Source organism: Bombyx mandarina, chromosome 15, assembly GCF_030267445.1.
Source record: "Bombyx mandarina strain Sakado chromosome 15, ASM3026744v2".
In the NCBI taxonomy this organism is placed as follows: Eukaryota; Metazoa; Arthropoda; class Insecta; order Lepidoptera; family Bombycidae; genus Bombyx; species Bombyx mandarina.
In genome coordinates, this window is record NC_143221.1 from 8,707,148 (window position 1) to 8,734,604 (window position 27,457).

The window sequence follows — 27,457 nt, forward strand, 5'->3', positions numbered from 1 at the left end:
TAACAGGAATGAGGAATTCGTAAGCCATTCATTTAACTGGAAAATCAATCTTACTTGCTTCAAGCGTTACATGAAATTGTATGGTCACAAAAAAATGCTAAGGTCACTGAGAAATCGAAGCGCGTTTTTTACAATCATATCTGTACACGGTATTCAATGAATGTGCTCACATTCTGTGTGCTTACGACGACCGGAATTTGTTTATAAAAATATCTCAGTAAACGAAATTCCCTTGAGGTAACGGCACATTACTCGAAACAATTAACATACAGTTTTCGGCCAGGGACTTAAATAAATATGACTTTGTAATTTCCTCATTGTTTCATTTAGAACAGGAATTTTAATTACCTATCGTAGTCTAGCGTACAAAGTTGCCGTGAAGTATGCTGTTGGATTTACATCTGGAAATTAATGTTTAAATACTTATGTATTTTTGACATTATAATGTGCAAGCCACTAACCGCTTTAAGACTTAAGATTTAAGGCTAATTTACAACGGCTTATCGGTCCTTCAATCCGGGATACATCAGTAATTCATGGTAGATATAAGCCGGGTAGTGCTACCTATCCCTATGGGCTTACAAGACGCCCTACCACCAGTCATTATGCAAATAATACAATTTTCGCGTTTGATTGTTATTTATTTCGTCATCGCGGAAATCGTGAAAATGTGCTAAATACAATCATTAAAAAATTGGTTCCTGCTTGCGGAATATATATGTATATGCTTCAATTTACCTTCAATGAAGGTTACATACACGTATAGGCCTTTTTAAAATTTAAATAGTAAGCGTTTGTCTTAAGATGGGCCGACGTTGGGATCCAGTAACTGCTTAAAAGCAAATGAGCCTTGAATTTGTTTACCCATTGCCAATAAAATAATGCTAATGGTTGAAAAAAAAATAAACGCACAGTTGTCATACGATATTATAAGCAGTTATCATTGGGCGATGCCAACTAAACCGGAATTTATAAATTATCATATATAGAAATCTTCAAGACACAAAAATTTAAGTATTGCTAAATTCATTGTTAATTTAATGAGTTTCACTGAACTTTGTATTTAAATTCTATAATATATTTTTTGTGGCGATGCAGGAAAAAAAAACATGTAGAGCTGATTGCTATGTATACGCGTTGATGTCTTTTGTATTGAAAATCGAATGGAAATTATAAAAAGAACTAGAAATAATTTGATAAAACAGAAACGTTAGATTGCTTACGTTTCTGTTTTTTGCCTATGTAGAGAATTGCCTATCAGATTGCTCTACATTTGAGAAATGAAATTCAAATAATACCTGGAAACACGCATGAATTGAAGGTAGTTCCGTGTCGTGTTGACGTCCGGCAAACCTTCAACGTTTCCGAACAGATTCAGTTGAATCGCTGGGGGAGAGGAGGGGGCCTACGCCTTGCGAACATGCGTCCACGAGGTCGCTACAATTTACTCAAACTACTTAATGACATTCATGTTTAATGGAATGCATTATTGAAATTTAAACATTAAATCTATCAACGTAATCGAATAAAATTAGGTTATCGTAACAAGAAAACGGTCGTCGAGTGGCCATCTTTAACTCTCTGCGGCCCAATAGGAATCTGAAATATTTAGCAGTAGTCGCACGAAGCAGAAATACGATCGTCTCTCTCAGTGAGTTGCTCAATCTTGAAAGTAAGAAAAGAACAGCTATATAAATGCGCTTCTATGTCGGGCGATAGTCATTGTTCTTAGCCGTAATGGAACAAAATAAAGACAGAACAGCGGTTTTCGTGACTGTGAGACGAAAATATTGAATCAAAGAGGAGGGAGCGGGATGCAAAATAATGTTTTAGGGTCGACGTCCGGGCGAAGGAACTTAAAATTTGATTTTCTTAAGAATACGTTTCATTTAGGACCCAACGACTACAAGAATACCGTACTGTGTAACGCTTCTTTAAATCGTCAAGGAAAGCGATGCGGCATAATTTCCTTCGGGAAAATCTGTTAAGGCACAAAATTTACTTAGATTTAAATTTTTATATAATATCGTTTGTTCATACAAAATAACATAAATACAAAAATATGGTTCATTTCTCGACACCAAAGCCAAATTTCGGTTCCTAAAAACATCAATTGGCTACTACAGCTAAAAAACCCACGCCTCTAATGTATTACATGTACATTAGTTGAAATGTTTTGAAACATATAACTTCGTAGTCTATCGGCCACACTCATATTGCACTAGAAATCTGTTATGTTCTCTTCAGTTCAGTTAGAGTTCAGTTTGAGGAGAAATGTTGAGTAGGTCGATGTTCCTTTAGCTCTGACGCTGCGAGATGTTTGAAGACAAATACAGGTTACAGTATACGGGTCACGCAGTCCTGCGTCTTGTTAGGGTCCTGTAGAGCGATGACGTAGAGCTAGCGGGACAGGTCCCCTCCCGCGGCGTGCGCACCGTTACGCTGGCGTCCTTGGCTGAGTTCTTTCTTGCGCGGGCGGGCGCAGCAGGTCTGTCTGAACTCGTTCCGCGCTGCCGCCACCGCGCACGTGTGCACTCGCCTTGTGTATGTGTGTGTGTGTAAATATCGGAATACTCTCAATTGGGGTTGCCACATGGTTAAGCTACATTTTTAATTACCAAAATTGCTCGGCGATTGTTTTGTCGGATTAGCACGGCCGCTTTGAGTGTATTGTAGCAGCGGGCAGAATAGAGAAACTATTATTATTAGATGCAGTATGCCCAACGTGACCATACGTCCCGCTTTGGGCGAGATTGTCCCGCTTTTAGGCTGTCTGTCCCTCTGTCCCCAACGAGAGCAAAAATGTCCCGCTTTCATTTATTTGTTGTGCATGTGTTTATTACAAACTTACCAAATACTTACTTATCTCAAATCCTTATTGTATTACAAAATACATACTAAAGTAACTAATTTTGCTGTAGATAAGTAGTTTTTTGTTGCGAAATTATTTATATATATTATTTTAAAGGCAAAGTAGGATACCGTAATAAATTGTTTCAAGACATTTTTTAAGCCATATTTTTTATTATGCACTTAAATATTACATTTTACCCGACGTACCTATATATGTATTTATTTATATACAAAATACCGTATTCGTCCCGCTTTGACGCGAAAAAAATGGTCACGTGGTTAGCGGTTAAGATATCTATGGGCTTTGGTTAGCTACTTTATATCAGCCGAGGTTCATAACCTACGCTTCCTACTGCTTAATTAAGCCAATGAAAAAATTACAGAATTCTTTGAGTGAGAATATGTTAGAAAATATCTATTTTGATGAAGTCTAGATTCGCAATTATCTCACGTTATTATCTGGTAACACTACAGCTAACGGATATTACGGAATTCATAAGATAAAATGCCACTAATTCAACAGCAACATTACACGACCGGTGTGCGAATGTTGTTATTATTTTTTTGCCGAGCTTGTGAACTACTATTTAAGTGATAAGATATATTTAGACTTGATATATTAAACTAGTTGGGATTGGCAACTATTTTTCTTGATTTTGCTTTGGAATCACTACATTGTTACAACTTGTTCGGTTGAAATTAAAATCGTTGAATTTTTTTTTTAAGTTAATTGAAGAACAAAACTGAAAAAATAATGTAAAATGATAAAAGATTTGTAATAATTCATAACAAAATTTGACAAGTAAATCGAATAATGTTTTTTTTTTTAAATACACATCTTGCTCCAATATTATTAGAATAATAGATAGTGTTGGTAATAAGAAATAAAATTTTAGGAATTATGAAGTGAAGAGACAAAAAAACGGTGTTCACCGTTTAAAACAAAATAATAATAACGAAAGTCACACACAGTCAGTCTCGATAACATAATAAGGAATAACATCGTGTAATAAAAATCAAAACCGCAAAATTATAATTTGCGTAATCACTGGTGGTAGGACCTCTTGTGAGTCCGTACGGGTAGGTACCACTACCCCGCGTATTTCTGGCGTGAAGCAGTAATGCGTTTCGGTTTGAAGGGTGGGATAGCCGTTGTAACTATACTGAGACCTTAGAACTTATATCTCAAGGTGGGTGGCGCATTTACATTGTAGATGTCTATGGGCTCCAGTAGCCACTTAACACCAGGTGGACTGTGAGCTCGTCCACGCATCTAAGCAATAAAAAAAAGAAAAAGATAAAACGATAGATAAATTGAAAACGATAAATATTTTAAAAGTAACGAGAATACCGCCTTGGGATTTAGAACATTAACATCTACATATTAACAGCTAAATCTAAACACTGTGTAAATCCATCACTGACAGTAACATCGTTACTGTGGCACTAAAAAATTATTTTATAACAACCAATAACATTTTTCAAAATGATTATTACATCTGGATATTAAGAAATACGACGTCTCCACGGTTTTATTAAAAATCAAATATCTCATTATAAATTATGTATTAACTAAATTTGAAACACGTTTAACAGCTGCATTTGTATTAATTTTTATTCTGAATGATTAATGTGTTGTCCAATCCATGCCTCAAATAATTTAGCGATGATTGCAGATTTCGTGGGTTATATTATATTGCACTGAGTGCGAATAGACATTAGAATACGAATGCTTCGAAGACTCAATTGAATTATATATCTATACTCTATACTAACATTATAAAGAGAAAAGATTTGTTTGTTTGTTTGTATTGAATAGGCTCCGAAACTGCTGAACCGAAAATTTCTTTCACTGTTTGGAAGTTACACTATTCCCGAGTGACATATGCTATAATATTTTTTGAAAAAAATTAGGGATCCTTACTAAAACTCCAATAAGGTAACCCAAGGTGTAAAAAAAAATTACCCAAAAATATTCTTTACATTGCGTTCCCTGCGAAAACTATTGATGATAGAATAAAATAATGTACTACGACTTTGTAGAACACGTTATTATTTACAAAAATTGTCGTGACAGCATATGTCTAACTATTATAGTTGTGCCGCAATAAGTGTTCTTTTATTTAAAAATATCGTTGCAATTTTTGTTAAAGACCCGAGTGGAGCCGGAGCGGGCTGCTAGTCTATATATTTATATGTACATCGGCGGGAAAACGCCAGATCTTAGTACCTACATATGCGAGCATGCGTGTGTGCGTTAAATACATGGTACGTAGTGTGTGTAATGTTTTCTTTATTGATTTAATGTATCTTTATGCATTATTTTAAAAAAATATTAGCATTGTGTACTTCTTCTCTATATTCTCTATAAGTGTGGGAAATTTCATACTCCTCCGTCCGCGCAATTTTCTTAAAAGGGGATACAAAGTTTTTGCTTCACGTATTAATATATAGATGCAAGAAATAAAAAATAAACAAAACGGAAGTAACAACAACGGCAAACCGCAATATTTATTTTTAACCTAGACTTTGTTTTTTTTTAAATATTGATTAGAGATAAGATAATTTGAAAAATACAATTTTAAAATAGACAACGTATCGGTACGGAAACGTAATACGTTATGTCTGAAAGAATCAAATCGAGCAAGGTTTTATCTTGATAATTGATTTCGATAAAAGTAACCTTGTCCAACATCTAAATGAGATTTGAGTAACATTTTAACAAATACAATTCAAATGATTGTAAGCAGTATAGACATGTCTATTGTAAAAACACTGTATAATTTTCTTATCTGCATAGATGAGCTGACAAACTCATTAGCTAGCTGATTTTAAACAACCACTGTATCGCATAGAAACCTTTAAGATGAGGTCGAAATTATTTGATACTTTGCAATAAATTATCTTCTCGACATTCATTTAAGCTTTGATATCGTAAAGTTAAGGAATTTACATATACACGTGTTGCATTACGAGTTGCTTCTTTATATATGTATATGATTAAAAAACTTTTACGATTTAATTGACGTTCATGATCGTTATAACCAAAATAACAGAAACTGTAAAATATTCGAAACCTCGGAAATTATATAACGTCAAGAAAAAAACGAGAAAATAAACTGTAAAATTATAATAGTTTTAATTATGTCTATGACTCGCAAAGAACCAAAGAAAATACTGTATAGATTTCAACCAATCTTTACAACGTCACTGATAATATTTATAATTACAGTATGACCTTAGCCAGCTTGTGCTAATGAACAATAACGTTTTGTAGTCTGTTCGCTTCAGTACATTCGATAACAGAATTATTGGCTTTTGTATAATCGATTGAAACTCTGTTTATTAACAAATGAATTAGCTCAATTTAATTAGAATTCACTTGGATTAGAAGCGCATCTCGCAATTTAAAAAAACACTTATTGTTGAAAATTTATGATTTAATTGATATATCTTCGATCTTTGTCAGTTTAATGAGATGAAAACGTAACATTTGCGTCAAGTGTATTAGTAAAGTTTTCCGTTAGTATGTCAATTCGTTCATGTGTAACGTGAATATAATAACGTTGGTATATCAAAGCTCATGACTTGAAAATAACGGTATAATGTGATGAGGGCAGCTAGAGATGTAATGATATAGCTAGGTACGTTTTTTGGCAACCAACAACAAGCGATACAATATGGGATCCGATAATGATTTAATACCAATTTTGGTGAGCTTTCCTTCCCCTTTATAATTTTATGCTTTCCTTCCCCTTTATAATTAGTCTTATATGGTTATAAAAGTCTAATTAATAACGTAGAACCGTCGAATGCAACTATAATTTATTAAATGTGTCATGAAACGCAGAATATATTTTGTTACATTATACATAGAATATCACTCTGCGAACTGTCCCACGTATCATGCTATATTTAACAAACTATATATTATGTATGTAAAGTAGCGTTAAAAACGGGTCTTCTGACATTTGTTTATTGGAAAACATCAAAATAACATCGTAAACTTTCACGTCACCAATTAACTTCTCTTAATCACTAATAGATGTAAAGTCTTCTGTCGGTGACTGTACAACAATTTCTGAACAACAGAGGCCACAACAGAGGTGGAGGCGAGGTGGTCGAACGCCACTTTAAACAATAACATCTTTAATTACGTTTCTTATTGGCGATTGAATTTCGGAGCTCAAAAGCTTTTAATGCGATGAAGCCAATATGCGGTGCACTTATCGTGTTGGGCAAGCGACAAGGACGCTGGCGGCGCGGTATCGCGCACGTTGCGGCAATCGCACGCCAACATGACAGACGGTAACACCACTCAAACATCTATCTATTTATCAACTACTAGCTTGTACCCGTCCGCTCCGCTAGGCATTTAAAATTAACATTATTATTACTCACCCCCACAAAGATTCTCATCATTAACCCCCCCGCAACTGATGTAAGGAGTCCAACACTTATATAAATATTAGCCTATCCATTAAGTACATGTATTTTCTACAAGGGTACCAAGTTTCAAGTCAATCGGATGCATGGTTCAGTAGTTATAACGGAACATCCGTAAAACCACTGTATTGATTTAAATATACGTATAGATATTACATGGAAATACAAGCCTATCAGATGTTAAACAATTACCTCTATTAATATATTAAATACATTCTGTATTAACGTATCCTCGCAGACTCTTCTGACTCTTCTGAATTTAAGCGTGTATAGGCTTAGACTAATGTAAATGACGCATAGTATCATGATCATAGTATCATGATCATGTTCATCTTGAGATATTTGTTATAATTGCTGTCGTGCATATCGCTAGAACATACGATTGCTTCGCGGCATAAATAGGTAAGAGGCTAGTCCCACCGGTACATGCTGGCTATATAACCTACTTCCACTACTAAATATATATAGTATTATGCGGATAGATACATTTAATCTATTTATTGTATATAACTATTGCAAGCTTCGAACTAAACACGCTTACGAATTCTATCGTTTCTTTTAACTACATAACGTAATACGTGAATTTATTTAGAAGATATTGGAAATCTTAATGGCCGTTGAAATATTCACCTTATATCATTAGTCACACGGTCTATTGTTAAGCGGCTGAATCGTGGTAACATGTCTTACGTATCTATCGCACCATGAATCAGATTAATGTACGTACAGAGTTTAATATACGCACACAGAGGGCCGCGTGTGCGTACAGTGTAGGGAGGGTTCGCTCGCGTGCCTGTGTTTGTTGCGGTGGGGCTGTGTGCGTGCACACACACGTGCGCGCCGGAGGTTCAACGTACCAGTTGCCACTACGCGAGTTCCTTGTTCCACTTTACTACTGACACTGTATTATTATTGTTCCAATGTTTCCGACGCTAGAGCATTTTTTTTTCACATAGTGTCCTTGTCTTTGCGTCTTTATCTATTCGTGGTACGGTGCGCGCTACACGCATGAGAAAAGAATTCAAATTATTCCATCAATTACGTACCAGTGTGAATACTTCTCATCTCACTCGTTTAAGAATAGCTTTTAATATGGTAACCCACCTTTTGAAATAGCTCGAACTTTTCACTTGATGTAGCTACCTATTCGAAATATGTATTTTACGTTTGAACATCGAATGCTTATGTAAATATTAAAAAATATATATATGACTTGATTCAAAATCACTGCAGTGTTCGCAATAGTGAATAACTTTACGTAAATGTTAGCATAATAACTGTGTCCATAAAACGATTCGTAACCGTAGTCGAATCATTATATCTTGTTATTAAAATAAATGCCAGTTAACAACAAACAAAGGATCACTACAGCGACTACAGATAAATGCCTATTCTGTCGATTGATGTTGCAAACGGTACAAAGACTATTCCAGTACAAAAGACTTCAACGCGTAGTCCCTAATTGTAGCATTGATAAAACAAAGTGTAGATTACTTGAGAATTGTCAAGAATTCTTTAAAATGTGCTATTCTTTATCCTCCCTATTAGTATCTAACGACGCTATACACAAATCAATTATTGTTGTATTATATTATATAGTACCTATTCATATAAAATTGGCTAATGAACTGGAAAGAATAAAAACAAAAATTAATAACAACACTATATAAATTATGTAAAATAACAATGTTAGTACAATATTATTAATAAAAATATTTTGATCCGATCTCATTTTTTAAATAAAAGGTCACAATGAATCATTTCAAAGATAGTTTCATGGAATCAATTGAATTAAATCAATAGCGATACTAAGTAGAAATAATTCAATGCTGTACTCAGTAAGAGTTACTTTAAATAGATTAAAACTATCGTCACCTAGTTGGTCACGTGGTTTGAGTCCTTAACTAAAATAACACGTAGTTTTTTGGGGTTTGTTATGGGGAGTCTGTATCTAGTTGTTCTTCTCTTTTGTGTGTTTTTGTAAAATAGAATAAAACCCTTCAGGCTGCGTGACGTGGAACAATTGAATACATGAGGGGATGAAGGGGATATGATTTGTTAATTTTGAGAAAAACGGGGAACAAGCTTTGGTTACTTGTACTTTTTCTTCGTACATAAATCGTTTAGCACATGTAATTTCTAAAAATAGCCTTTAAGCCTGGAGTTGTACGGTTTAATATGGTTATTCAATGTAAAAACTCAAAAATCTTAAAAATTGTACTTGACCCCTCAACCACTTATGTCTTCAGTTGAAGCATCTGTTTTATTTTGTTTTTTATTGTACCTATTTTTTTTTTATTGCCCTTGTAGTTAGACGAGCATACGACCCACCTGATGGTGAGTGGTTACCGTCGTCCATGGGCTTTAGCAATGCCAGGGGCAGAGCCAAGCCGCTGCCTACCGCCAAGCCGCTGTCTACCGGCATCATATAAGTACACTTCAAATTCTCTACCAGCCCCCAGACGTCCACTGCTGGACATAGGCCTCCCTCAAGCCTCGCCACAAAGATCGGTTCTGCGTCGCTTGCATCCAGCGGTTCCCTGCGAACCTCAATAGGTCGTCAGTCCATCTTGTGGGAGGCTTACCAACACTAAGTATATATATGGTGGTAGGACCTCTTATGAGTCCGCACGGGTAGGTACCACCACTTATTTTAGTAGTGAAGCAGTAATGCATTGCGGTTTGAAGGGTGGAGCAGCCATTGTAACTATACTGAGATCTTACAACTCATATTTCAAGGTGGGTGGCGGCATTTACGTTATATAGGTAGATGTCTGTGGGTTCCAGTAACCACTTAACAACAGGTGAACTGTGAGCTCGTACACCCATTTATGCAATAAAAAAAATGTATAATGACATTCATCGCGTCAAATGTAATGACAAAATCCTAATAACATATCTGTTTGCCTATTTATGCCGCAAAACAATCATTGTAGTGTAAAAAATGGGTCTCTACATGTTATAACTAGTTTAACCATGAGAACCGGTCCATGAAACGTTTATGGTTTTTTTTATTGCTTAGATAGGGTAACGACCTCACAGCCCACCTGGTGTTAAGTGGTTACTGGAGCCCATAGACATCTACAACGTAAATGCGCCACCCACCTTGAGATATACGTTCTAAGGTCTCAGTATGGTTACGGCGGCTGCCCCACCCTTCAAATCGAAACGCAGCAACTGCTTCACGGCAAGAAATAGGCAAGATTACGTGATAATCTATGGGATGTGATCTAACATCACTTATGCTATGAATCATCTTCTCATCTCGAGCAGTAAAAAGCATCGCAATAATAGTTATTCATTTCCTTTAGACAGGATGCCTGACACACAATGGCTTCGCAGTAGCAATAGGCAGATCGGAGCGCGATCGATTTACGTCCCGCTGAATAAGTTCTTAAGCCGTTTTGATTTGTCAGATTAAATCGAACGATAATTTTATTTGAAAAAAAAAAAATGTATTACAAATGTGGCGCAACGCTATTTGTGAATAAAATAAACAGCAGGTCGGCCGCATGCAATACAACCTTATAAAATTTTATAAACTGGTTTTGCAACATGCCGACTGTTTTTTATCAGTCTCGGTTTTTTAATATGTGTTTTTTTTTTGTTCATGTTCAATTAGATAAAGCTTTGGGAAAAATATATGAGAGGCGTGCCTACTTCTGCCGCGTGGTAATCGTGGAGGTTAAGAGTGGGACAGTTGATATTCTGGAGAAACTGAAATTTTGTTTTGTTTTCATTGCTGCTGCTAAGCTGAAGGTTCCCTGGTATTATAATGTTGTTACTGAAGCAGTAGATAAATATATCTTAAGACATGAAAACGAAGTTTCTAATGTATTGCAATAACTGACATTACTGCTCCACGGCAGTAATAGGCAAAATAGTCTCTAGCCGTATGAGCTCACAGTAAGCCCTTCAAAAAGGCTCATGACAGCAGCTACGCTTAAATACATTTTAGTATCTCTAGAGCTCTAATAAACGCTTATACCAAATGAAATCTGGCTACACTACGCTTTCAAAAATTCAAAGGAAGTTCGTAAGCATTTCAAAATCTGGAACAGGAAAGGTGTGTAAAATAGAATTGTCATTAAACATAAGTTAAAAATCAATCAAGTGTAACAATATCCGCTCCGGTAGTTTTGGGCGTTTGTCGCGGCCATATTCGGAAAACAGGATACGAGAGATCGTCCAGACTTTGAAAATAAATGACGTTATGAATATGTACAAATGATTGATGGGAATAACGGCTGTATTCTCGTTTTGATGAAATTAAAAATGTGAAGCGAGTTCGAAAGCATTATAAAAATGGCGAAAGCTGCCGCCGTCTAATGAAAGCAAACGTGTTTCGATGTAGGTGTAGAAAATTCTTTTATTATTTTTTAAACATAGATTAACTCGAAGATAGCGGCGTTTAAGCATTGTTATTAGTGTATTAAAAAAATCTCACATTTTTGCAACCATTACAAGACAGACACTAAATTACCGTTTCGACTTAAATACTCGCAGAAGGCAATTCGGAATGAAATAAAACAAGTTCTGCTTCCTCTTTGTTAAATTCGTACTCATTGTCGATTTCCGCTATTATATTACACGAAATATATAATGAGTGGTGTTACTTAACGAATATGGGTGAACTTTCTTAACAACAACTCGATTGAGATATAACTTTTAAGATGCAGAGCAACAGTTTATTGTTTAAACCTAAACAGTGAAATATTGTTTATTTTTTAAATCAAATCTAAAGGACTTTAGTATTATTATATAAATATTTGGTAACACAAATACAATTTTATCAAAACATTTTAATCATATGAGCCTCGTATTGAGTATATTCAAGTAAACTCACGAATAGCATTCTGCGCGCTATGTTAACGTCCAATATCGAAATAGATATTATTAATGCTATAGACTGGTTTTGAAGAGTCTAAAACTGAAAAAATAAAATTCTTGTTACAAAGTCGCAATCAGTTCTATTTGAATGTGATACCGTTGTAAAATAATTTCAGCTAATGACTGCAACACAATATTGGTCCGAGATCTGTTGTAACGAGCACGGCGAGGTCGTTTTGGCATAGAATTAGACTAGGCCATTACAAGCGAGATTAGTATTCTTTATCAAAGGTTAGATCAGGGTTGGCGGGCCTGCCATCATCGATACTTCGACACGAAACAGAAGTGCAATCAGAACTAACGTCCGACGCCCCGCCCTTGACTTTTATCGAATTAAACCGACAAGACAGGGTCATTATATGTATTAGGATGATTCCTATCAAGATCTATTATTTTTTTATTAATATGATCCAATTAAGTCTTGTTCAGATATATGTTGAAAATCGTCAAGTCATATTTCAACCGACTTCAAAGAAAAGAAAAGATTCTCCATTTCAGTTTTTGATGTCTCAGTTACCTCAGAGCTTTTTTTCTATTTGAACTGATTTTCATGATTCTTCAGCATGAAGCTGGTAGTTCAACATGTGACTCTATTTAAATTTTATCAACTTCTGACAATTGATTTTTTAATAATTATTAATAACAATGCATATTTAATTAACTTTCACGATATTGATAATATTCTTGTTTTATTTTGTACAAGCAAATATTTTTTTTTTATAAATTTTGTAATATTTTGAATACAACTCGTTTTCAAATTTTTGGATTATCTATTTGATACTTAATATTTGCTTTTATTTTTGTTCACCCACCTAATTTGCTATATATATATTTTCTAACTTAGATGAACCCTCACCTTATTTTATAGATTTTCTAAGAGCTTATAACGACATATGGAAAATGCAGGTCGTGAAGATATTTTCCAAATGCAGTAACAGCAAAATTACCTGCTGTACCTGCCTTATGTAGTGCACAAGGACAAGATTAAGATGAAATGATTCCCAAAGATCTTCTTACCATTATCTATGGGGGATAAAAAAATACTCTACTATTTCCGTAGTCCGAATATATATATAAAGAGTTTAAACTATATAAATAAACATATCGTAATTATGCATCGAGGTTCACTTCGCAGTGAGTTGGAATGTTTCAACACAAAATTCACGCATTCCAAGACTTGATGTTACACAGGCACAATTACAGCGCAACTTAAAGATATGTTTCAATATCTACAAGTATTTTAGTGGAGCATATTATGTGTTTTATTTAAGTTGTAACTTAAATTAAATACCAAGAGAAATAACTTGACGTATTCAATGAAAATATGTTGCTGCCGTAAGTGAAGTGAAACGATAAATTTTATGTTTTAATTCCTGCATACTTTTTAAACACAATTTAAATAAACAAAATAATACATATTGATATGTATCATCTATATATTAATACGTGAAGCAAAAACTTTGTATTCCTTTTTACGAAAATTGCGCGGACGGAGGAGTATGAAATTTTCCACGCTTATAGAGAATATAGAGAAGAAGTGCACAATGCTAATATTTTTTTAAACTAATGCATAAAATATACATTAAATCAATAAAGAAAACATTACACACACTACATACCATGTATTTGACGCACACACGCATGCATACTATTTATTGTCAAACTTTTGTTTTTGACGTCTGTGGTCAAATTGAGAATAGATTAATATTGTTTGTCTTTATTAATATTTTTTATAGTGTAGCCTTGGCGAAATTTGTGATTATAGAAGTATAAAATACAATCATAATAGTGTACAAACTTACATTCCAATTAATTATAGTCGAATTTCGACTGCTGCGGGACCACTAGTGTTTAATAAAAATACGTGTCTACGATATCGCATTTTATATGAGATGATCTAATTTTTATGATAATGACAGAAACAAACAAAAACTTGAGGATTTGGTTTTAAACCGAGCGAAACAATTCACTTCAAGCGAACGTGTTTTTTGCACAAACATTTTTATGTTCACCAGGTCGAAAACCACGAAGCCTTAGTAATAAATCTTTTCAGAATCTCACTGCGGTCAATGCGACTTGTTGCCAACAAAACATACGATGTCGACCAGTAAGTACCATATGCACATGAGCACATACTGACATGATCTTTTGTGCCATATAAGACAACTATAAAATACAGTAGCTCAATACTTTACAATCGATATTTTTTACAATCGATCCTTTTTACTGGTGGTAGGACCTCTTGTGAGTCCGCACGGGTATGTGCCACCCCCCGCCTATTTCTGCCGTGAAGCAGTAATGCGTTTCGGTTTGGCAGGTTGGGGCAGCCGTTGTAACTATACTGAGACCTTAGAACTTATATCTCAAGGTGGGTGGCGCATTTACGTTGTAGATGTCTATGGGCCCCAGTAACCACTTAACACCAGGTGGGCTCTGAGCTCGTTCACCCATCTAAGCAATACAAAAAATACTAAACCGAACTCTTGATGACTGTTTTGCATTTATAATCATCGTCTATCTAAACGTTGCTTATTATTTTGACAGACGGAGCTGATTGTATTTTAACACCTAGAGTTAAATACGTGGGCATCACATGATAACAATGACAGGTGGTCGAATCAGTCATGTTATTTGATATTTGTTATTCATTAATTCAAATCGCTGCAACATAGATAGCTAAAGGAAGCACAGGTGCATACAGACGAGATGACTTGCCGTAAGTGACTTTCACCTTCGTCGCAAAATCATGCAACAGTCACGTCACGCTTATGTACTCGCTCTGTGAGAGAATACAGAAGCCTTGACAAGTTCACAATGGTAGAATTTATTTGTACACGCCCTTAGGGCGCTGCACTCTGTAAGATCGTTGACAACGATACTACATGAAATATGTATTATTCGTATTTACATTTCTCTTACAACGCAAAATTCCTTATTTATAGATGACAGTGGCTATCGGAAACATTGACCGAATGTAGTTATACAAAATTCTTCCAACAATACTTGTACATTTTTCATACTTCAATGAATGCCCAAATGTACTTCAATAGATCACGAATGTTTATTGTTATTTTGTTGTTTGCTAGTTACTATTTCTATTAGAACATAAAAAAACACTGCTTACCTAGATGATTGTTTTTGTGTTGACAATCGAAAAGTTTTATCTGAAACAAAATTTCGTGAATTCATTAACGTTATGTAATAAAGTGAAATTCTTTAGGAATTTGTGTTTCAATAAATAAAATAAATTTCTAAAAGTTTTAATGTGTGAAAGAATCTTACAATTTCTACTGTTATTGGGTGTTTGTCGGAACCCATCTTGAGACCTAACGTGCTATGTTTTAAATCGAAAACATGACTGATTCGCAATAAATATCCTTAAGATAATGTTTCAAGTTATCAACAAAGACGAGAACCAAAATCATAAGTTTTTCCATATTTTTTTGTGTGTCTTTAATAGATCATCCGTCCGCCTTTTTTATTGTTAGATTAATATGCTGATTTTTGCAGAGAATAAATAATAAGACATTTGTTACTGCATTCATCTTATTTATTTCAAATCAAAATAGATGCATTACAGCTACCGTGATGGAGGATAAGTTTTTTTTTATTGCCCTATTGTCTGCTTAAGTCGAGCGCATGGGCCACCTAATGGTGAGTGGTTACTGTCACCCATGGACTCCAGCAATGCCAGGGACAGAGCCAAGCTGCTGCCTACCGGGCCGTGCCGCTGCCTACCGAAGTGTAGAAGTAAGAAATAAGAAAGAAAGAAAATAGAAGTAAGTGTAGTGTAGAAGTCAGAAATAATTTTGATAAATTATAAGTGATGTATAAATTTTCTTAACCAAATTTACCTAAAATGTGCTATGACAATTCAAAAATATTATAGACTACATTTTTTTTTTGTTAATTTTAATCATTCTGAACAATTAATGACTAAATGTTGTTTTCTGTCATAAATAAAGTTTTGTCGATATGCATTATAGTAAGTACTGCGATAGAAACGTTTCGATAAGTGCCAACTGAACCAAGCATCGACTCGATCAGAGTACCAATGTGCCAATACACAGAACACGATTAAAAAACCCCCAGTACCTATTCCATGTCTAAACTAATTTTTAAGCTATTGCATAGATTTTATCGTGGGCTTTGAGCACGGCGACTGAATCAAGAAATTCCGTAACGAAAATAACCGACACCCCAACTACGCTTACTATGTAGCTCGCGTTCAACATATTCACACGTTGCGCTTGTGTAGTGTTTGTGAATAAGCGCGTGGCGTGACGTCACACTGCATGCGCATCATGAAAAGTCTACCCATCTCTCTCTCGCGCGGTCTAGCTTATGAGTGTGAAGGGGACAGTTAATGTTTTGCTTTTATTAATGTTTAATATAGCGTGGTCTTGTTTTATTATTGTTTTAATATTAAATTGTCATTGTCTGATTATAATTGCATAAGTTGATAAAAATGCTATGCAATAGCTTTACTGCGGCAGTTCCTGAGTGCCACACGTTTTTTTTTAATCAAAACTACTGGACATGCAAACGATTCATTGGTGGTTTTCTTGTCTTAAGTATTCTTTTATATCGTCTAGTATAATCTGTTTCGGTACAAAAAGAATACGGAATCTCTTTATGTTGTTGAAGTTCAGCGTAATTTCCACAGATGAGTGCCGGAATAAAGAGAAATATCGATTCACGTCACTGATCCGGTTTTACAAAGGTGAGTGTACATTTTACTGTAAATGTTAAGGGAATCCCGTTCATGTTCTGTACTTATTATTTTATCGAAAACAATAGTTAACAATGACCAAAGCAATCAGACAGTTATTTGAATAAATACGCTATATATTATAGTACCTATACACTTCCTAACACCCGCTAAATTTGAAGTAATCTGTATTAAATAGAAGATAAGACAATAAACATAAAGATATAAATGACACTATTAGTCCACAATAAAGAAATAACATTTTATAGCAGTGATGGGGGTTTTAAAAGGCCGCACGGGTAATTACTATCATCTTGCCTGTTTTTCCCGCGAGTCAGTAATACGTGGCCCACTGAGTTTCTCGCCCGATCTTCTCAGTGAGTCGCGTTTCCGATCCGGTAGTAGATTCTGCGAAGCACTGCTCTTGCTAGGGCTAGTGTTAGCAACGCCTCCAGGTTTGATCGCCGATAGCTCACCTATATGTTAGGGTTACGCTGACATAGCCTCACAAGTCTATGAGCTTGGGTGCGAAAAAAAAAGTAATGCGTTTCGGTTTGAAGCGTAAAAGAGTCGAATACTGTATAATTCAGATTTAGATTCCATATCTCAAGGTGGGTTGTGATATTCACATCGTGATGCCTACGGACTCCGGTAACCAATTAACACCAGGTAGGTTTAATACCACCCTTATTACCGCGTATATTTTGTTAGGTAATTATCAGAATATGGATTCAATATGGAATCACTTAATAAAATATAAGCCGAATCCATATTCTGTTAATCACCTAACAAAATATAAGCCACAGTAAGTTTCTCTACAGACATAGAGAAAAAAGAAAACCTACAATAAAATTACAATCATATTCACGTATTTATAATAAAATGCATTGATCACTACAAGGTTATATTGATTTTATTCTTCGAAACTGGTGCAACCTAAAGTAGTGCAAACCGCAGAACCAGTCCTGCGACAGGAAGCGGTCTAAAGCCACCAGCCAACCACCCCCCGCCACCGCACCCTTCCTCTCCTCAAGCTTCCACAGACCACCTGATCCAGACAAAGCTTGTCCTTCATGCTGTGACGTGTGCAGTGCATTGCACTAAGTCCTTTATACGTCCGGTAAGTAACAAAACTCGACTCACTATGAACGAATTTCCAATCCAAGCTATTTAATACATATAATTCCGTTTATATTTTGTTGGCCTTGTTAATTTAATGTTCGAATTCTGCCATAAAAGAATTTGGCAATGCAGCCTTATTGGTTATAAAACGATTTTTGGTATACATATGTATCTGTAATGTTTTCTATTAAACTGGTATTAATAAAGAATATTATTTGATCTGTAATTTTATGTAGCATGTCATGTAATAGCACAACATAATTTAATATCTATCGTATCTATATGAGTTATACGAATACCTCATATTAGGTAAAAGAAAACTAAGTTTTATTTTCTTTTCAACTAAAAAACCAAATGTATCATTTAAATATGAGTTAATAAATTATGAATAGCAATAATTTATGACTCTATAGGTTTACACGAACAAAAATAATTCTCAAAATCTATAATAATTCTTAACATGTATTTTCGCAAATTAGTAGGTATGTATTTTAATATCGGAATTGTTATTGTTGCCCTAGTTACTGTTGGAATTACTAGTTGTCTTGAAACTCGTGACTGGAGCATGTTTTTAGATAATAGCTAACAGCATTTTATTGTATTATAAAAGTTGTTTAAGGAACAAAACTGAGGAGCACGCATTGACGGGCAACACGAGCGCGGTCACTCACAAAGCGGAGCCGGCCGCCGCAAATATTTCGGATCGTGCAAAGAAACGATCTCATAGAAAGTAGAACAACTCATTTATTTATTCAATGCAGCAATAGGTGCGAGCGAGACGCCGCCACACAAACTGGCTCATTAAAATAAAAATTCGATTTTCGAGTGCAACTTGCGCGAAGAGAAATAAAGTCTCCGACGAAATTTTGCTCGAGTTAATCCAAAAAAGGTACGCGAAACGGCTCTTCGGCGAGATGGTGAGATACAAGAGCGAGGTGAAACCGACCGCAATAGTCTCGGCCACACGACAGCCTCAGACCGCTGCATCGCTGCGTCGCGTCGTCATAAGGTGACGTTTACTTTCAATTTTGTGCATCTCTCGAAAGATAACAAACGAGCTTTTAGACAAAAAATAAAAAATAGTTTAAAAAAAATAACAAAATACGCTTTTATAGAAAATCCAACTATTCCATCCAATCTCAATTTTTTAATTTTTTTTTGAATATTGAACTGTCATCGGTTCTTAATAAGTATACCATTTGTATACAATTACAAGTATACAATTTGCAGTTAATCCGATGTTTTGAAGGGGGTCAAAATCATGTTCAAAGATTCCGTTACAAACATACATACGTCTGAAGCTTTTTTTTTTTTTATTGCTTAGATGGGTGGACGAGCTCACAGCCCACCTGGTGTTAAGTGGTTACTGGAGCCCATAGACATCTACAACGTAAATGCGCCACCCACCTTGAGATATAAGTTCTAAGGTCTCAGTATAGTTACAACGGCAACCCCACCCTTCAAACCGAAACGCATTACTGCTTCACGGCAGAAATAGGCAGGGCGGTGGTACCTACCCGTGCAGACTCACAAGAGGTCCTACCACCAGTGATTACGCAAATTATAATTTTGCGGGTTTGATTTTTATTACACGATGTTATTCCTTCACCGTGGAAGTCAATCGTGAACATCTGTTAAATACGTATTTCATTCGAAAAATTGGTACCCACCTGCGGGATTCGAACACCGGTGCATCGCAACAACGAATACACCGGACGTCTTATCCTTTAGGCCACGACGACTTTAAAAGCTAATAAAAACGTATTAAAAATACGCTACAGATTAAAAATAAATTATTTTTATTACCACAAACTATGAATGTTCTTTTAAGCGTTAATACGACCGTTTTCACTGGGAACATTGTGCGAGCATTACGCAGAGTTGCATTGTGCGCTAAATGTCGATACAATGCAGTTATAATCACAATCACGAGCCGCTTTATCCGCACTAGCATTCACTATTTAAACAGCACTGTTCACGATATATATATCTCGTAAGATACTTTACAAAATAATTACATATTTCCATCGTAGCTCAGATTCCGGATTTAGTTTTTGTAATTATAAAAAAATGCTCTTGTATCAATTGCAAAAACGTTTCGCGTGGGCAAGTGTTCCAGTTTTCGAGTCAGGTCGCAGTGTGAGCGAGCCATGCGAACGATATCTGTCGTAATTACTGAAGGAGTTCTCTCGTGACTCGTTTATATTCGCGACCTCCTGTCTTATATTTCAAATCACGTTCCCGTTTTAATGAAACGTAATACATGGCAAATGCAAACTAAATTTAACCTCGTACTTTATTTAATATCGTTCACATTTTTCGTTTTCGATTGGGCATAGCTTAATAAAAAAGAGAACCACAAAAAATAACAACCAGTAAAACTTCATTGAGCAATTAACTATTTATGTATAATTTGAAATGGCTAGCAAACAGTAATGAGCTAACTATTTTATAATTAATTTGAACTTCCCGCCATTTCTGCGATTAAATGTTAATCGTTCAATGTAATATCACGCATACAATGAGTAACAAGGAGGCAAACAGTTACAGATAAAATGTGTTAGTCTAGTTTTAACTTTATAGATTAATATGGAATAAAATTAATATTTCATTGAACTTATGCAATTAATTTTATCACATATAATATTAGATATAAAAAAAAATAAGAACATAAAAGTCGATAGAATTTTTTTGAGCATAATTGCTTGTCTGCCTATATTTACCTATCCGGATAACCTTTATACACGTTTTACTCCCATTTACCATTTGTTTACACTTGTAATTGGCGCTAAATAAATATTGACTGTATTGGAACCCGAAATCGAAAATACTTTTTTACAACATTTTTTCGGTTTTCGTGAACATAATGAAAACTACTATTACGGCAATTGTAGCTATATTATTATTACGTGGAATCAACTTATTTACCTTCGTATAGTGCGTGAAGCCATTAAAATAAAAAACAAAAACTTCAATTTTATAATAATAGCGAAGACGATTGGTGCTTATCTAGCAACTGGAATCCTTCTATCGTGAAGATAAAAATCTGAGTTAAGCAGACAATGACAATAAGAAAAGCGTGTTTAAACTGTAAAAATAGTTTTAATTATATAATTATAATATTAATTTTAGTAATATTTTACAGACATACTTAAAAAACACGTCGAAAACATTCTTCTCGTGGTGAGCTTAAGAGGTCGAGATCATGTCGGCATGAGCTTGCCAACCCGGGCACGCGAGCCAATCAAGATGTCACGTCAATCACGCGGAGAAACGGACCCACTCTTTAATACCCACATTTACTTACACCTTATTAATTACTATGAGATGCCGCTCTGTTCGACAACATTTCTTGGTTTCACCCTTCATATGCACGACTTTCATTAAAGTCATAATTATATTTAAAAAAAATCATACTTCACTACTTTTTCCGTTTTAAGTAAATTGGACTTTACATAAATTAATCATTACCGACGTTTTCATCATAATTCACGCGTGCAAGCCCGCAGTGAAGTATTTAAAAAAAACAGCCAAAAGGAAACAGCCCTAAGCGGCGCAAAAGTAAAATTCACACTCCTGAGTACGTCAAGTATCTATCGTCGTATTGGTGAATTAATTCCATAGACAAATCCCACTGAGTTTCTTGCCGGATCTTCTTAGGGGATCGCGATTCCGCCAATAACTAAAATTCAATATCGAATTTTAAAATATCTATTAAAATATATATGAATAAATGTCTAGGCAAAGCATGGGAAGATACTAGACCGCGATGCTACCGCGTTCTCTCAAATACCTTGGTGCTGTACTTCTTGATTGGCTATTACCTACTTAATATCGTGTAGTAAATATTACAAAGTCCTCTTTACTGTTTGTTACAAATAGCAAGCATTACGATGATTATAATAAGATAGCATATTTCGGAAATTTACATTCCTATCCAGAACTGATATGCGTTAAAAATACAAACATTTCAATCTGTACGGCTTAGACCGAGAGAGAATGAGATAGCTATACATATGTTTTAAATGTTATTATTTATTGATTATAACAAAGACTGAACCCACGGTCTACCATCGTAAAATAGATGTTGAAGTCCATAGACATCATAGCGTGAATGCTGCGACCCGTCTGGAGGTTTCACGTTTCATCCTTCAAAACTCGAATAACCAAATAAGGCATTGTAAATAAAGCATTTATAAAAACGAAGACCTTAGAACTCATATCTCAAGGTAGGTGGCGGCGTTTACGTTGTAGATGTCTATGGGCTCCACCACTTATGGTGGAGTGGTATACCACTATGGTAACCACTTAACATCAGGTGGGCCGTGAGCTCGTCCACCCACCTGAGTGATAATTTTTTTTTGTCAATTATCAAATTAATACATTATCGCCTGCTACGTTTGCTCTTATCATCCATTTCTTTCCTTTAATGACCGTAAGCTTTAAATATTTTATTTAAAAAAATTCAAATTACAAAAAAACATATTTTATTCAGCATTACACTGTCCAGATTTAACCAATTAACACACCTGTAAGACACCGTTATGTCCCCCAAATGGCTGCTGGTCTAAATTCACGTTGACACTATTGTTTGTAGACGTAATTACCATAGCAAATTAGTCATACGTGTGATAATTTCAGAAAGTGTTTTTCTTCTCAATACATTATTCTAGCATCCGCCTTGAGAATTATCGCAATTTAAAAAACGATTTCTAGTACCAAATATTTTTGTATTTTTAAACGTTCACATTTTTCCTGCAATAATCTTTATGTTCGACTTTCCGAGGGATGATTATTAAAATAAACTTGGATTAGAAAAACTTGTATATTAAAGTAAAAAATCAATTATCTAGGATACCGTGTCACTTATGACAAGGGTATCATGACAACGGATTTGCGTATTACAGCGCTCTCTAGTGACGGTTTTAGGAGTTGGAAAAAACAGGGTGAACATTCCGCCCACCATGAACTACAAAAGTTCATAGCCAACAATGAGGCCATCAAATTTTACATGTACAATTAACATCTCCATGAAACCGTAACATCTTAACCTAATAGTAATCAATAAAGAACTGCTCAACATGAACTAAATATAAACTTACACATTAAAGAAACCATAATAACGACAAAGTTCAGTCAAGGGTTGCTTTTAAACAGTTCGTACTTACTTACAACTAAACAATAACAAAATACTTAATAGCTGATGCATCCAAAGATACATTTAAGTTACATACATTGCATGAAATATCTACAGTTATTCAGGTAAGTAATGTTTAAAAGCGATAGGCAAAATGCAAAGTTTGGAGACTGGTCTTACAATTTTAGATTTCTTACATTTGATAGTACCCTTGTGACATTATCTGGAAGTCAGTATGCTCTGGTACGACCTTGACCATTCGATACATCTTAACTATGTCCGCTGCGAAACATATAGGATAAGTACGCCATTTCATAATTATGTGTCGTAACTCTGGTTGAAGCCTTGGACCTACCAATAAATCATTGTTCAATGACTTGCCGCTGGTACCCTTACACGAAGCGTCGAAAACAACGCCGACCTTCGTTGTACTTTTGTCCTCGCGAACAACCAACTGCATGATGAGGTAGATAAACGCATCCTGGCTTAGCAGCTTCTTGTTTGTCATTAATTACTTCTATATGATTCATAGCCAGGTGGCTACATTTATTACCTTGGATTATTCTTGCTTCAAGAATGGATTATTTTCAAGTTTCTTCTTGAGCAAGTGGATTGTTGTCGCGAAAAGGAAGACCTACAACATAACGACCCAAACTGTCCCTAGTTGTAGTGGATTCAAAGTATCTTTCACAGGATTCTTCTTCCTTGGATAAAAGTGGATGATGCTAGTCAGTTTCAATCTCCCAGAACTGACGCAGCAAATCATTGATTGAGTTGTCATGGGTATGTGCGCTAATAATGTAAGGAGTATCCCCACTAACTTAAACTCGTCCCGACAGGATCCATCCCAGCTGTGTATTTTGAGCTGTCAAGGTTCCAGGTGGATTTCTCAATATGCCTTCTGACAAAACCTGACCATACACATCAGCGCCCAGTAGAAGATCTATATTGCTTGGTGTACCATATCCTGGATCAGCCATCTGCAATTGCAACAATTCCGGCCAATCCTGTAATTGAATTTTCTGTGAAGGAAGAGTGGATGTTAGGCAGTTTAAAACATAGGCTTGAACGGGATAGCTAAAAGAGTTATATGTGGACTGTACTTTAAATTGAACCATATGTTTTACTGAAATACTAGATTTTTCTCCTCCTAAACCAGATATGGTACTTAGAACTGGCAACCTTCAAAGCTGCAAAAGTTGAACTGCGTGTTCACTAATAAACGAGGCTTGAGAGCCCTGATCCAACAATGCCCTAAGTGTGTGATACATACCCTTGTTGGATACATAAACTAATGCGCTAGCTAACATTACTTGACTACTTGATCTCATTTCACTGTTAGAAAAATGGCTGACAACACGCTCCACGTGATCCGCTGCCTGCGGTTCTTGTGCTGGCTCCCGCTGTTGATTAGTGGGCTGACTAGGACCCGCCAGGGTCGGATTGTGAGTGCCGCCTTCCTGGTGCAGCAGCGAGTGATGACGTTGGCCACAGCACCGACAAGCCGTGCGTCGTTTGCACTGTGTTACCGAATGGTTAGCTCCGAAGCAATTGAAACACAGTTTCCTCTTCTGGATGAAGTCCCGGCGATTCCCGATGGCTTCTTGTACAAATTTCTTGCATTGATAAAGCAAGTGATGTCCCGAACAGAATGGGCAGGATACAGACGTCGTCACGCTGAACACCTTCGGTTTATCCGCTGCATCTTTGCCTCTAAACTCTCTTCTTTGGTTTGGTTCTAAAAACTCGAGTGCTCGATATCTTGATTCCAGGAATGATTGGAACTCGCTTAGTGTAGGCAATCGATCAGCCTGTTCGCTTAGTTTTTGTTCCCATTGTTTCTGGGATTCATTATCCAATTTTATTGTGATGAGATATATAATCAGGATGTCCCATGTCGATACAGGTATACCAAGGTTAGATAAAGCGTGCAAGCAATCATTTGTCGTATCGAGTATTTGTTTAACACCGTTGGATGACTCTGAAGATAAAGCCCTTTGGCCCACCAGCCTGGCCAGAATGCTGTTCGCGATATAACGTTTGTTATTGTACCTTTTGTTTAATAGCTATATTCGTTATTTTCGCATCCCAATATAACATTCTGGTGATTTTCTTCAAACTAACCAGTGTTGTTCCAATAATTGCAATCTCGTTTCGATATATTCCCTTGTTATTCTAGACGCAGGTGACTTTTTGAAATTAATCTTTGCCTTAAATATCTTATTTTGAATATCGGTTTTTTAATATAACTGTCCGGGCCCATTCTTCACATTCACTAGTACTTAGCAACGAAATAGTTTTGTGTTAATTACGGTTTGTAACATTCTTTGCACTTAAAATTGTTGTTTATCATTAGTTGTTTTCTTATCTGGCTCGTATTGGACCATGTTCGACTTTCCGAGGGATGATTATTAAAATAAACTTGGATTAGAAAAACTTGTATATTAAAGTAAAAAATCAATTATCTAGGATACCGTGTCACTTATGACAAGGGTATCATGACAACAGATTTGCGTATTACAGCGCTCTCTAGTGACGGTTTTAGGAGTTGGAAAAAACAGGGTGAACACTTTAGAAAAATTATCGCTAAACATTTTAAGTATTGCACTCAATTATTTGGATGAAAAACTGTCAAATATATAATCGATTAGCTGTACCCGTCTGCTTCGCTGGGCATTTAAAATTTACATTATTATTTCTCAGCCCCACAAAGATTCTCATCATTAACACCCCCGCAACTGGTGTAGGGAGTCCAACACTCATATAAATATTAGCCTATCCATTAAGTACATGTATTTTCTACATGGATACCAAGTTTCAAGTCAATCGTATGCACGGTTCAGTAGTTATAACGGAACATCCGTAAAAACCACTGTAGATTTATATATTAGTATAGATTATAGTTCAGCTGAATTGGACCCAGGACAAAAACAACAATTTGATGGTAGTTCATTTTGAACTATTTAAATGAGCAATTGTTCTTAAGAAAATAGCTGTACTGTAAAATGCGTACAAAAACAACGTCCTGATGATATATCACGGCATTTCGACATATCCGCCTTCATGTTGTGAAGGATCAGGATCGGACCGGTCACGAATCTCCAGCACTATATAAAATATATGTGCTGTTATATTGTTCTGTGTCCGGCTCATTGCATAATGTAGTTTGTTAGGTACCTGCCGCAACAACGCGGGCGTTGTAAGTATTAGCTAGCTGTAACTACTGTCACAGATTAAATAATAATTACCCGCGCAAAGGTCAGAAAGCATAATGCTGAATAATAGACAGAGCACGTCGAGATACTGCCTACTTAGGACTGCATAGCGTAGGTCGTTTAATCTTGAATGTACAGTTAACTCATCACGTTTTAAGCACAAAACCGAATTTTTTTAGAAAAAGTTTCATGAAGTAAATACAATCTTGTAATACAAAATTCATCAATGGATTTTATGTACATGAGTGAAAAGAATAAGTGCTACGAGATCTATTTGTGATCATTTAAATCGATTGTAAATGATCTCATTGGATTCTATGGATTTGTGTAATTTAATTTTTTTTAATAAAATTATAGAACCTAAAATTGATATGTGTAAATAATATTTGTGTTTCGAATTGATTGACATTTGTTCATAGACCTACTTTGTGTATTTTAAATTTGAATTTCATGAAATTTAAATTTTGTGATTTTTTTCTATTAGGCATCGCTTGACACATTTATTATTTATTTTCAATTTTACTTTCAAATCAAACATTTTACTACAGATCTAAATTCGGTTCACAATTGTAACCACGATTTTCAGGAAGTACCTTAAAAATAATTATACTAAAGGTTTCTTATACAATTATACAATTCACTATCAGTTCGGATAATACACGAATATCTTAAATGCTAGGGTAAGTTTCTTAGATTTCTGTTTTTATTAAACTAGACTAGGCGACCTTAATGCGGTCGTGGTGCGGTGCTGATGTGGGCGGCTGATGAGAGCGCGCTTGTTAGCATATCTCCGGTCTCCGTGGACCGTAATGGTAAATTCCACGAGCAGTGAGAGTCGATTATCTACGTTATATATTCCTCTGGCTACCATTAAAGAAAATTTGGTTAGTTGAGAAACAAATGTATCTAGGGCGTGTGTTAGCGTGAAACGAACTGCTATTTCAATATTCTATTTATTTATGTATTTATTTTATTAGGCTCACAATACACATCACAAGCTAAAGATACATAAAAACACACAAATAAAAAGAAACAAAATCTGGCTGGCAACATAAGTTATGTGCGCACGACAAAACAAGACAT

At 35.4% G+C, this 27,457-nt stretch overlaps 1 protein-coding gene across 2 annotated transcripts in view; it reads right to left on the minus strand.

Annotated features, from left to right (window-relative positions):
- Positions 1 to 27,457, minus strand: part of LOC114249406 (uncharacterized) — a 78,036-nt gene that overhangs the window by 27,627 nt on the left and 22,952 nt on the right. Inside the window, exon 2 of one of the 2 annotated variants that reach the window (XM_028182972.2) lies at positions 15,314 to 15,353. The exons of the other annotated variant lie outside the window; for it this stretch is intronic. The gene's annotated coding sequence lies outside the window, so the exon portion shown is untranslated. The remainder of the gene's footprint in view (positions 1 to 15,313; positions 15,354 to 27,457) is intronic. 2 annotated transcript variants of the gene reach the window in all.